This window comes from Aulonocara sp. 'chitande type north' Nkhata Bay, linkage group LG4, assembly GCF_057382095.1.
Source record: "Aulonocara sp. 'chitande type north' Nkhata Bay isolate Kocher_YH1m ecotype deep benthic linkage group LG4, A_spYH_male_GT1.1, whole genome shotgun sequence".
Taxonomy (NCBI): domain Eukaryota; kingdom Metazoa; phylum Chordata; class Actinopteri; order Cichliformes; family Cichlidae; genus Aulonocara; species Aulonocara sp. 'chitande type north' Nkhata Bay.
Window position 1 is genome coordinate 28688261 of NC_141347.1, and position 12503 is coordinate 28700763.

The window sequence follows — 12503 nt, forward strand, 5'->3', positions numbered from 1 at the left end:
GTGCACTCAGCATTACCCACTGCCTCTGCCACCTTTTATAAACAAACCACAGCACATGTCAGAGGGAGTATGGATTACCACTACATGTTACAATGAGGCCAAACAACTTTTATTAACGGGCTGAATTTCACATTGTGTATTTACACACTAATTAAAATGCAAACCCAATTAAACTATTCAAGCTTTTGGGCATTGTCATTCCTACGTCATATTGAGTAGAAAATCAGCAGGATCTGACGTGGGTCTGCCCTCGCTGTGCTGCTTGGAGTGAATCAAATAACATTCAGATTCTATCCCAGGAGCATCAATCTGACACATTTCCACCTCTTCCTGTTCCAAACACAATCTCTGACAGTCTGTTTTCACTGCTGTCAGCCACCATCCATCAAGGAATTACATGAAACCAGGCTGGACCAAACGTCTGGGCACATCATCATTTCTACACCTGTGGATAAAACACACACACACACACACACACACACACACACACACACACACACACACACACACACACACACACACACACACACAAAACTACCTCCAGCTGCATCCATATTTAAGATGACCATCCTATATAAAAAATGAAGGTCAAAAGAACAGCCAGTGAAAACAGCTTAGTTTGGTCAATGTTGGATTGTGCTCTTGGTGTAGCATGGAATAACATTCAGAAATACCTCTAGGTTTTGTTTTATGTGAGTGTTTCCATGGCAACAGCATGGATCTCTATGAAGTGACACACACACGCACAAACCCACCGCCCCCAAAACAGGACGGATTTCCACCTAGAACACGAGGACTAGAGTAGTGTGACATTTTACAAAGTGGTCTACGAGGAAATGCAATGATTTTCTGAATTATTAAAAGTCAGTCTGAGACTAACGATAGCCAGCATTAGACATTTCTTTGTAGAATTCAGCAGCGTTGTAGTAAAAACACAATAACCTTTTTAGCGTTCACCCTTGACAAGCAACTCAAATCAATCAGGACTCGTTCAATTTAAAAACAAGGGGGCGCACCAACTTATTAGTCTTCTGCTGAAGTACAAAAACAAGCGTTCAGTATCGATGTTTTACAGTATAAGTTATTTTGCGCATTGTTTGTATGCTGCTGTGATCCTGCCTCATTAGTCCTTGCTCAGTGGAGAAGATCAATTACAGCAATGGTCTCAGAGGAAATGAGAAGTGCATATAAGGTGAAATGTTAAACTCACATTCACACCTTGACTCTTGATCATTGGAGCGTTTATATTTGCTGGAGCCTGCTTTGCACAGACTGGTGAACCTGGACTGTGTCTGCACTGTGCAACTAACCGAAGCTGGTAATGGAAGAAGCACTTTGATGCAACCAGTATGCAACTTTAAAGACAGAAAACATACAAAATCATACAAAATCCCACAGAAGTCCGGTCAGTTGGAGCACAGGTGATTCCAAAATGTCTCCCGTGACTGATATTTGGTATCATAGGAAGTTCTGCTGCACACAGTTTTACTTATTTTTATCACATTATTTGTCATTGTCAATCAACTAGCTCAGAGTTTTTACCAACAGGAAGTAATGAATTGACAGCCAGCTTATTCAAAGCAATTTCAGCACATCAGCCAGGGGGGCTTTACTCAATATGTAATATTTGACAGCAACACATTGAATGAGACTGAACTGGATGATGGTGCAGTGATTTTGTCTTTCTTGTCTCTCTTTGTGCACAACTTTAAACTCTTCTGAAAATGACGCATCATATATAACAAGAGGAAAATCACTATTAAAGGTGAAAAGTGGAAATTTACATTTTGTTCACTGTTGAATTGTTACCAATCACATTTGGGGCCAGTGTTAGCTTGTTCTATGAGCTAGCAAGCTCGGTAGCTAGCAAGTTCTCATTTGTAGCTGAGCTGCTGAACATAAAGAAGCCAGACTGGTGACAAAAATTGGGAAGAAATGTGTTTTAAGCGACTTTGAATGTGGCAGGGTAGATTTCCAATTCTCCTGAGCGTGGTAGAAATATTCTTGCATCACCAGTAAAAGTTGTGTTTTTGCACTTAATATCAACACTGCAGCATGTCCATGGATAGAGCCTGGTCAGTGTTCTGAATGTGGCTTATTTATTAGCAAGTCACAAATATTCAACAATGGCTTTACAGATTACAAGTTTTAGAGTTTTATTACTGTTTACATGGACTACCACCATCTTGGATTGTGAAATTGGGGTTGGTGTGACTGCTCTAACGTTCGATATTGGAAGTCTATCTTGAGGAGAAATTACTGTACTCAGAAATTATGACTTCTGACTTCAAATAAAAAGCATGAATATTCAAGAAACTGCTACTCTACTTGGATTTTCCCACAACCATCTCTAATACCACATGAGTATTGTTGCTGAACATTTACGACCACTATGTATCCATTTTCTGACGACTGCTTTCAGCAAGGTAACACTTCACGTCTTAAAGCTCAAATAATCTCAAACTGGTTTCTTGAATGTGAACATGTTCACTGTGTAAAGTCCTCCACAGTTACGATCATACAATCATACCTGCTATTAATCTCTGTCTCTCTTCCACAGCATTTATCCTGTTTTCCTTCTCTCACCCCAACCGGTCACAGCAGATGGCCCCGCCCCTCCCTGAGCCTGTTTCTGCCGGAGGTTTCTTCCTGTTAAAAAGGAGTTTTTCCTTCCCACTGTCATCAAAGTGCTTGCTCATAGGGGGTCATGTGATTGTTAGGTTTCCTCTGAATCTATTATTGTACGATCTACTGTACAATATAAAGCGCACTGAGGTGACTGTTGTTGTGATTTGGCGCTGTATAAATAAAATTGAATTGAATTGAATTACGAGATATTCATTCTGTAGAGCATGTTTGGAATGTGGTGGAGATATAGCTTCATGCCAACAAATCAGCAGCAAATATGTGATGCTAGCATGCCAATATGGACCAAAATAGAATTGGAGCAATGTTTCCAGCATTGCAAAAAACAACAATAAAAAAAATTACTCTTAGATGTTAAAAAGGAGCACCTTTTCCACTTTCTCTGTTTTGTTTTGATGGTAAAATTTCATATTAATGTAATGCTACCAGCATGGCTTAAGGACTGTCAGTGGTCAGCCTCAGTTGTTCATTAGGCTTTTCATTCTAGCATCATTAACTAAGATGGTGAATATGGTAGCTTGTCAGTATGCCCCATGTTACCATGGGCACTTCATTAATGAGGCCATAGCAGTCTCTGTGGGTTATCAGCCATAATTGATTATTGATAAAATGAGTCTAAGAAAGAGAGGAAATGTAGAGCGCTAGAATGTCGTAGTACATACAGACGGGGAAGCTAGCCACCCAATCATAAGATAAATACATCAAAACACCACACTAATAAAATGTGGCACAGCAAACTATATCACCATCAGGAAATGGCAAACACTCAGCCCACCACTACAGAGAGTGAGAGGCTAGATTAAATCAATTCTGAAATGGCAAATAAAATGGCAAGATAAAAAAAGAGCTGAAATACCTGATAGTATATTAACTCTAAAGTAAGTGGCAGCCTGCACTCGGTAAACAAACAGGACACTGTCACGGATTTGTTGGCAATCATCTCTTTTCAGCTTCACTACAGGAAGAGTTATGGGAGAACCATTAAATCAATACTAATAATAAAAAAATACAACGCCACCTCTAGAGCCACCATACAATAAAAACACTAAAATTAATACAGCGAGTGAAAGGTTTGGCTTTCCGAAGCCACAAGCATACCAAACAATCTCAGCCACGTGAGCTGACTTTATTGTGTCTGTGTCTCTCACCTGATTGGTTATTGTCTCCTGTTTGGTTCTGAGTGTTCCCAGGAGACATTAGCATTTTGCTCAAAGTGCTGGCCAAGCTACAATTTTAGTCCTCTAATAAGCTTATGGAATAAATTACCTTTTACTGTGAAAGTACTTTTGGTACTTTTTAAGTGAACGTCAAACAACACTTGGGCTGTGTAAAGTACATTAAAGAAAACAGTGTGTTGCAGTGAATCCTTTATGTTTGAGCTGTTCAAACACTAGAAGTTGTTTTACCAACTCTGCTGTGTGCTCTGGGACTGTGAGCCAGAGGAATTAGAGATGAGAAAAGAAATTGAAACAGAACAGATTTCCTTTCCGACTGTCCTAATTGCTTGCTTCATGAAAAGACTAATCACGGTGACAAAATGAGGGTAGATTGCAGACTGAAATAATGCAAGGATTGCAGTGCTCCCACAGGTCAGTCCAGGTCTAAGCTACACACTATATATGAATATCCTGTTGTTGTCATAGAAACCGGTACAAATGATGTCTCATCTGTACTTACTGTTTAGTGCAACACATTTGTCTTACTGTGCATCTGGCAGAAGTGTTTGGTTTTTGTTCTTTTTCTGTCAGGCTGTGCTGAAGCTCTGTGAACAGGCTTCTCCTTCAAAGGGACTTTTTTTTTCTTGAGGTCTCTGTAGGTGACAATGTTTGAACTTTTGCCAGGTTTACTTTCTAAAAACTGGCATCTTAAAAAATGATATCGATCCATGTTACATGCTGTGTTCACGCCATGGGGTTCAAACTGACTGTGAAAACAAGCCATTGTTTGACTTACTTGCAACAGGCTAATTGGTCGCATTACAAACAACTAATTTTCACCACTGTGCTGTAAACACATCTACTGTTATTTATTCAAGCATCCAGTTCAGCTTTGATGTGATCCAAACTTAATGTGGTGACACTAAATGACTGTGTGGATTTTGGTGTGATTTAAGAGAGAAGTCAGTAGTGGCTTGTTCCTGCTGCGAGTACAGTTATGAAGGATAAAGGATCATTATTTTTTCAATCCAGTAGTCCCAATGATGTTGAACCTTCTGCTCCATGGAGAATCTGACTGATTTAATTGATTAGCAAAGAGAGAAAACATTCATTAGCCTTAGAGACACCACTTCAAACAAAACATCATCAAAACAACAGATGCACATCTCTTGTGATGTCATGATGAAAGGACTGCTGCTACATAATTAAAACACTTGAAGAAGCAAGAACAAACAATGGAAAGCTGATTGAAAAAGAAGACCCAACTTTTGTCACTGGAAAGAAGACCATGAGATAACTCAGATATGGTTTTTGTGATATTACAAAGTGAAACATTTCAATTAGTAATGTCATAGCTAACTCGTGTCCTGCAGTTTTGAGATGTGTCATCAATCCAACACAGCTGATTTAAATGGCTAAATGACCTCCTCAACATGTCTTGAAGTTCTCCAGAGGCCTGGTAATGAACTCATCATTAGATTCAGGTGTGTTGACCCAGGGTGAGATCTAAAACCTGCAGGACACTGGCCCTCGAGGCCTGGAGTTCGAGACCCCTGCATTAGAGTATTAGCATGAGAATTCATTAATGCAAAAACATTTCCTGTTTACCCCAGAAAGGTAGGCATATTGGTCTGTCAATGAAATTAATCTATTTATTTGTTTGTGTTGATTCTGATGTACCATTGTTGAGTTCTCCAGATAAAATGTTTTTAATAACATTGACATCATCTGGTTCTTACCAGTAGGGCTGGGCCATATCATACCGTTCACGGTAATACCGGTATAATGTTGGGCAACGACAAGAAAATGAAATATCGCGATAGAATATGGGTAAAACGCGCATGTGCAGTGCCTTTGTTTTCATACGCACATGAAAAAGGCACTTCGGCGACGGAGAATGACAAGGGCGAAAGCGGATCGTTGAATAAAACGGATGAACCAGAATTGGTTTGTAAAAATGCTGCAACTTCAGTGGTGTGGAACTGGTTTAGCTTTCGTCCGTTAATACCGTGTTTTTTGGAAAATACGGCACACTTAAAATCAATCCTTTGATTTTTCCGAAAATCGACAGTGCCCCTTATAATCCCGTGTGCCTTATGTTTGAATTCTGGTTGTGTTTACTGACCTCGAAATGATTTTATGTGGTACACGGCGCTCGAAAATCTGTCAAATGTTTTAGTACGACTTTGCAAAGCTACGAAGCCGCACCGCTTGATGGATTGTCGGAGCATTACTGCTATTGTAGGCAGAAGCCTCGCGGAGTGATACGTACTGTGCTTCAACATAATATTACCGTATTGCGTGTGTATAACCTCTTTTTCGGTTTTGTGGATATTATACATGGTTATGCTGAGGATATGTCGGCCAATTTCCACTGGAAATGCCTTTTGGTTAAACTGTCAGCAAGGAATTTGCATTTGCACTGTTACGTTTTTATATAACTTTAATGCAAAAAACAGCTGCTTGTTTAAGTGAAAATACATTGATGTTTTTTTTTTTTGCACTAATAAAATTGTGGAGTTGTAAAGTATTTTGTCTAGTGTCAATTATATTGTCAGTTATATTGTTATCGCAAATTTTCAAATCTATATCGTGATAAATATTTTTGGTCATATCGCCCTGCTCTACTTACCAGGTTCTAAAATTAGGGAAATATCACCTCAAATAACCAAGAACATATAACATATTACACCATATTTAACAAAAATGAAGCCAAAATGCAGAACCAGTGTGTGGAAAAACTCAGTACACTCCATGATTCAACATCTTGAAGAATCGCTTATTGTAGCAGTAAGCTAAAGAAATCATTGTCTGTTTAACTATATCAGTCTCTTACATCATTGTGAAGAATTTTGTCCCACTCGTTTCTTTTTTTTTCTTGCATGACCTTAATTCTTTCATAGATTTACTGCTGCTGTCTTTGAAATCACTGACCTGATGCAGGACCCAACTCCAGTGAAACCTCTGACATCTGACTCTAGAATACTTTGGTACACAGAGAGTTTATGGTTGACTCAGGATGCCCAGGTTGTCACCCCTCCACCATCATGTTTGACGGTGTTTGTTCTGATATGCTGAGTTTGGTTTTCATCAGATGTATTAGGTTAGATTAAAAAAAAATAGTCCTGTTGCTGTGCATTACAACCAGGCATCTCCACTTTGCCTCTTCTGTCCAAATTACATTTCTCCAGAAGTCTAGTTTGTGCAACTTTGCAAACCTAAGCCATGCTGCCATGTTTTTTTTTTTTTTTTTTAAAGATAAGAGGCTTTCTCTTGGCAACCATTCAAAACAAGCCATACTTTTTCAGTAAGCCATAACACTGTTATGAACTTTAACATCTATCATGCTAACTGAGGCGTGTAGAGTCTGAGATGTAGCTTTGGGTATTGGACAATCTGAAGGTAAATTTGCTGGTAAAATTGGCAGCTGTCTTAATATTTTTTTCACTCGTGAATAACCTTTATCATTACAGAATGATGGATTTCAAATTGTTCAGAAATGGCTTTATAACTGTGCCCATATTGATGAGCAGCAACAGTCACATCTTTCAGTTCAGTGCTGATGCCCTGCTTCCTTGACATTGTGCTAACACACACCTGAATGCTTCAGACCAGCAAAACTACCAGTCTCTGCTTTTATAGAGGTGCTCACACTTACAGATGAATTTAGATTTTCACTGCTTTTACATTTGGCAAGATTTTTAATGACATGCTGTAATATGTCATTAATATGTCATGCTTTGTTGTTCACCTGAAGTTACATTTACCAAATTTTAAGTCCTACATAAAAAAACAGATACCTTTTCATGTTGTGATACATAAACCCTAAAAAGAGGGTGCATTTTATTTATCATATGAGGACAAAGCAGTGTATCTGCATAGTTAGTTGTTTTTTTTAAAAACCAATAACATGAAATTGCTGTTGTAGGTCAATTGATATCTTAAGCTTGACTTCACACTTAATGATCAGTCCCACACTATGACTTCAACAAATCTATGATCAGTCAAAGTAAGAGGTACAAAAATGTCAGCGCTTACAAAAGACCTTCCTGTTATTCTTTAATTATTTCTTTGTGGAAAAACATGCATACGTTGTCTAAAACAATTTATTCTGAGATATAAATTAAAGTGTGCCCAAGCGTCTCATGCTGTCTTCCTCGGACTGGCTTCTTATTGATCATAGTGCAGTGTCAAGGCAGGCACTCCCCTGGGTCCTTGGACTGACTGAGATATGAATGTAGTGTTGGTTAAATGAAAAGCACAGATAATTACACACAGAGGTACAGAGCCATAGCACAAAAGAAGGCATATCAATTAATGGGAGCTGAAGTGGAAAAATTGGCAGCACTCAGAAATGCCTCAGCAGTTTTTACCAATCTTCCACTAATGCTCATCCATATTTTATGCTTTGAGATTCTATTGAGTGCTTTTGTTATATTTTATAGTCTTTTTCCATCAAGCTGACAGCAATCACACTACCAAGATGACTGGGTCAGATCTGTTAACACTTATATTTAGCTTAACAAAATGCCATAGGTCTGCAAGACATCACATTGACAGACAGGCACACGATAATAGCTGTGCATGTCTCTCAGATTAGTTCAGCTCAGATTGTAATTTGTAACACGACTGAAACATTTGTTTGTGATGCATTATTGTCATTCCTGTTGCAGAAAGGAGATATCTGTGTGTATGTGTGTGTGTGAATCTGAGTGAAGGGCGGGGCAGTATTTATAGTGGCAAGACCTTTGAGTGTTGTTACACCTAAGTAGAGTCTATGCTGCTGCTCTTTGTGTAAAAACTTTAATTTAAAGATGACCTATGTTTGAGTGACATATGTCATTAAAGCGCTGCCACTTTAACAGACTAATGAAACCAGAAACTGGCTTTATAAATCTTTTAAAGTGGCATCATATAATTTTGTTTGAAAGGGGCTTAAAAATGTAATTTTATGTATGACGACTTCCAAACGATTGCATGGTGCTTTAAAGAACATTTGCATTTCATGTCACAATACATTTTAAGCTTTTGCATTCTCCCTTGGCTCTAATTATGAAGTTGTGTTTTGCACCCTGCTTGTATCTGCCAGGCTTTATTCTTGCACACTACTCATCTGTTCAATGACAAAACATGTTACACTGTGGAAAAGAATAATAGCACTCAGCCAGAGCTCTTTCTGTCCACCGTCCCACTTTCAAACCTTAATGAGTGTCAAGTGTACTTAATACCTAGAATAAAATTACTCTGACTGAGCTTCAGAGCTCTTGGTGAGCCTCTAGCTCCCGGTGTTTAATGGCTGAAATTAATGTTTTTCTGCTCAATGACACGTTGTTCTCAGAGAACAAATATTCAGTAAAGCATGAACTGTTGTTCCTGTTTTGAAAATAAAAAATATGAAGCTGTTATTCTGTTCTGCTGCTCGAGTCCTGGGAATAACCAACTGTGCCAATTCAGCTAGCAGTGTGTGTGACTGTGCCAACTGTGTCAGCTGTGCAGGGCTTATGGTTTCTTTGTGCTAAACAAGTTGCACAGGTGCTGGTGCTGCTGGTAAACTAGCAACTCAAGTATAGTGAAAAAGCAAGTTCCTTAAAATTCAGAGTATGCTAACCGCTCCTGAAGCAAAATCCTAAAGAGCACTTTGCTTTGGTTAATCTGTTTTACACACATATACATATGCACAAATTCTAATGTTATAATGTAGAAATAAATACCCTGAATTTCCTACTTATATTAGATGTGCATTTCAAAAATACATGTGGAAGCACCTTGCAGGTTTGGAACTTTTCAGCAGAAGGTTTTCTGACCCCTTAATCTCACAACTTTTCCATTAGCACTGACACAACAAGGCCACGTTTTTGCCCGTTTTCTTGTTTTCCTGCTGTGCTGTGAAATAACATTTGTGATACCGGGAAATTGGAGACTCTTACAGATTTATGTTTTCCTCCTAGGCTATAAAACTCCAGCTGGGAAGCATGGCTCCATCACTCTATACATAATAACATGAGCTCTTATAAATGCATGTGTTTGGTCTTCCTGTGATCCTTATTACCTGTAGACACCCTTTGGTTTAAAATGATTATATTCCTGTTATTGGGAAATGCATATATGTAACTTTTATGAATTTATGATAACAAACTGAATGGTTATTTTTTGTTTTTCACTTAAGAAAGGGAATCTTTACTTTTAAATTTTAATTTACTTTATTTTGGACACACACAGAGAATAACAGCGCTACTGACAAAACACGATTAGTAAAACTGACGCATGCTGAACCACTTGTAAAGTCACTCACTTGATCCATGATCGCATTTCGTGGCAAGCAGAACTGACTCATTTTCTCCCCACAGAGATAATCTTTACCATTTACCTAGAAACAGTTTGTCAATTTCTCTGCAACAGACACAGCAGCACTCCAGCAAAAATCTCAAAACTTCCCCTGAATCAACAACACAAACGAGATCATGTCTCCATTTATTACCGAGATTAACAACATAATTTGTTTTGGCTCTCTTGATGGATGCTGTCGTGTCTGAGAGCCCAGGTGCATAAAGTGTACGCCTCAGAAACCTCCATTGTGACCTGGAGTCAAACCAGGAGAGACAAGGGCAAGGAGAGACGAAAAGCTGCTATTGTAAACCTGTCAAAGTCTGAATGTTTTCCACACCTAGAGAAATGACCTTTAAGAAAATCCCAGTGAGATTTCTATTTTTTAACATTGGGTTTTCTGCTTTCCCTCTTTTCACTTCAAATTTTACTCACCAGTTATCATGAAAGTAGAGGAATGTGAGAAGGTTTGTCTGCTTTAGTTGTTAGATATCCCAATCACCTTACTTAACAAGTCTGACAATCTAGGGAACAGCCTGTCTTCAGTTTCCACTTATAAAACTATTTACAATGACGCAAGTAGAATCTCTCCTTTTCATAATTATGAAAGTCGTTTCCACCAAGGCCACTGAGACTGCTATCAGGGAAACACAATTATGTTTGACAGTGTTATGCAACCATCTACATTTAATATGAAGCAATTTGTGCCCTTCTCCTTTGTGGCTTATGTAGAGATACTCACTAATAATGTTTAATAATAAGTCTGGAGAGGGAAAAAAATGCTTAGCTTGTTTGCATTTCTCTGGTATAAAAAGAACTTCCAGTGGAGAAGACTGGACACATGGATTTATTGCAATTAAATGCAAAAATTACATTACTGTTGGCTAATAAGGTTGACTGGAATATTTCAAATAGTAACAATTTGGTATTCCTTACAATAAATTAATTGATTAAATTAATGTTGTGCATAAAATGTAGGTTTTAATGTGTGCCCCAAATCCTGTACAGCTGTTAGCATCTACATTAGCTTAAGGAAAATGACTTTCCTAATGAATATGTACATTTATGCGGCAAGATCTTACAACTGATCAGACCTTCTAGTGGCTACAAAATTTAAAAAAAAAATCATCCAGTGTTTTTAACAGCAAAGCATGCTTTGAATAACCACAATTGGCTGTTTGCAGATAGCTGAAATTACAATTACGATCTATAAGGGATTAAATCACTGCACGATGTAAGTGATGCATGCATAGATATCTAGTGCATCGTGCAAAGTGTGAAATGACTGAGTAACCATTTCACTGTAATAATAATAATTATAGTTTTGTGACACATGGTAAACGCAGTAGGTTAAAGAGGTCATGTCCAGCAGCTGTTCGCCCTTCAGCCATGCTTATTAAATATTATTATGTAAATTGCTTTGGGCAGCTAATATCACAACACTCTCCAACACTTCATCTGCTGCCACATAAACTGAAAAGCTTAGTGAGCTTTTTTTTATCCTGACTGTTCATGTAAATGGCAGCAAAGGAAAAAAACAAACAAACAACAAAAAAACATTAAAATAGTTTAAAAAAGTTTTCTCAAAAATAAAGAGTTTGTTTCTGACTAACAGTTGTGGGATAATAATCAGCCTCCTATGGAAAGAAAATGAGCACCATTTATGATGCCTTACTGCCCTCTGCTGTACAACACCTGAATAATTGCTATAAGTAAAAGAGTATAATAACCAGTGTAACCAGTTCCATTCTTATATCTGTATTTTAAAGATTTGTCAACAAAATTTCCCACATCCCAATTTACGTTGCTCAGAGGGATAATCTCAGGTACAGCAGGCTACCCTGATAGTGCAGCAGCAGTGAAAAGTGCATTTATTATATGCTGCTAATTACACTGCTGTCCACATATTTTTATTCATCCAACCTTATCTAGCCATTGTTCACAAAGAACATTACACTTTTAAACATAATGATTAAATTAATGCTTGCTTTAACTTCTTATGTAAAATACAGAGCAGCCAAGACCAGCATGCTGTTAATTACTTGCACGCATTTTCACCATGGTTTGCATTAGACCTTTATTATGGCTGCTGAAGGGCTGAAGGTCAAAGCATTGTAAAATAAAGTCCTTAATTGCTTGTGGTAATAAAATTCTCTGTAACTTCTCTTTAACTTTTTTTTCTCTTCTTATCTTCTTAATGAAGTGAAACAGGGTGAAAAGGCTAAGATTGGAGCTGAAGCCTATCCCAGCTACCACAAGGCGAGAGGCAGGGTACACCCCAGACAGGTCGCCAGTCTGTCGTAGGGCCAACAATCCAATTTTTGGTTCAAATCACCATTAACATGTACAGAGGTGGTCAGGAGAGCGGTAGAACAG

General features: G+C 38.1%; 1 long non-coding RNA gene across 1 annotated transcript in view; it reads left to right on the forward strand.

The window, feature by feature from the left end:
- LOC147332885 (uncharacterized) overlaps nt 1-12503 on the forward strand; it is a 107592-nt gene that overhangs the window by 17948 nt on the left and 77141 nt on the right. The window contains exon 3 of the long non-coding RNA XR_015128846.1: nt 12331-12502. This is a non-coding gene — a long non-coding RNA (uncharacterized LOC147332885). The remainder of the gene's footprint in view (nt 1-12330; nt 12503) is intronic.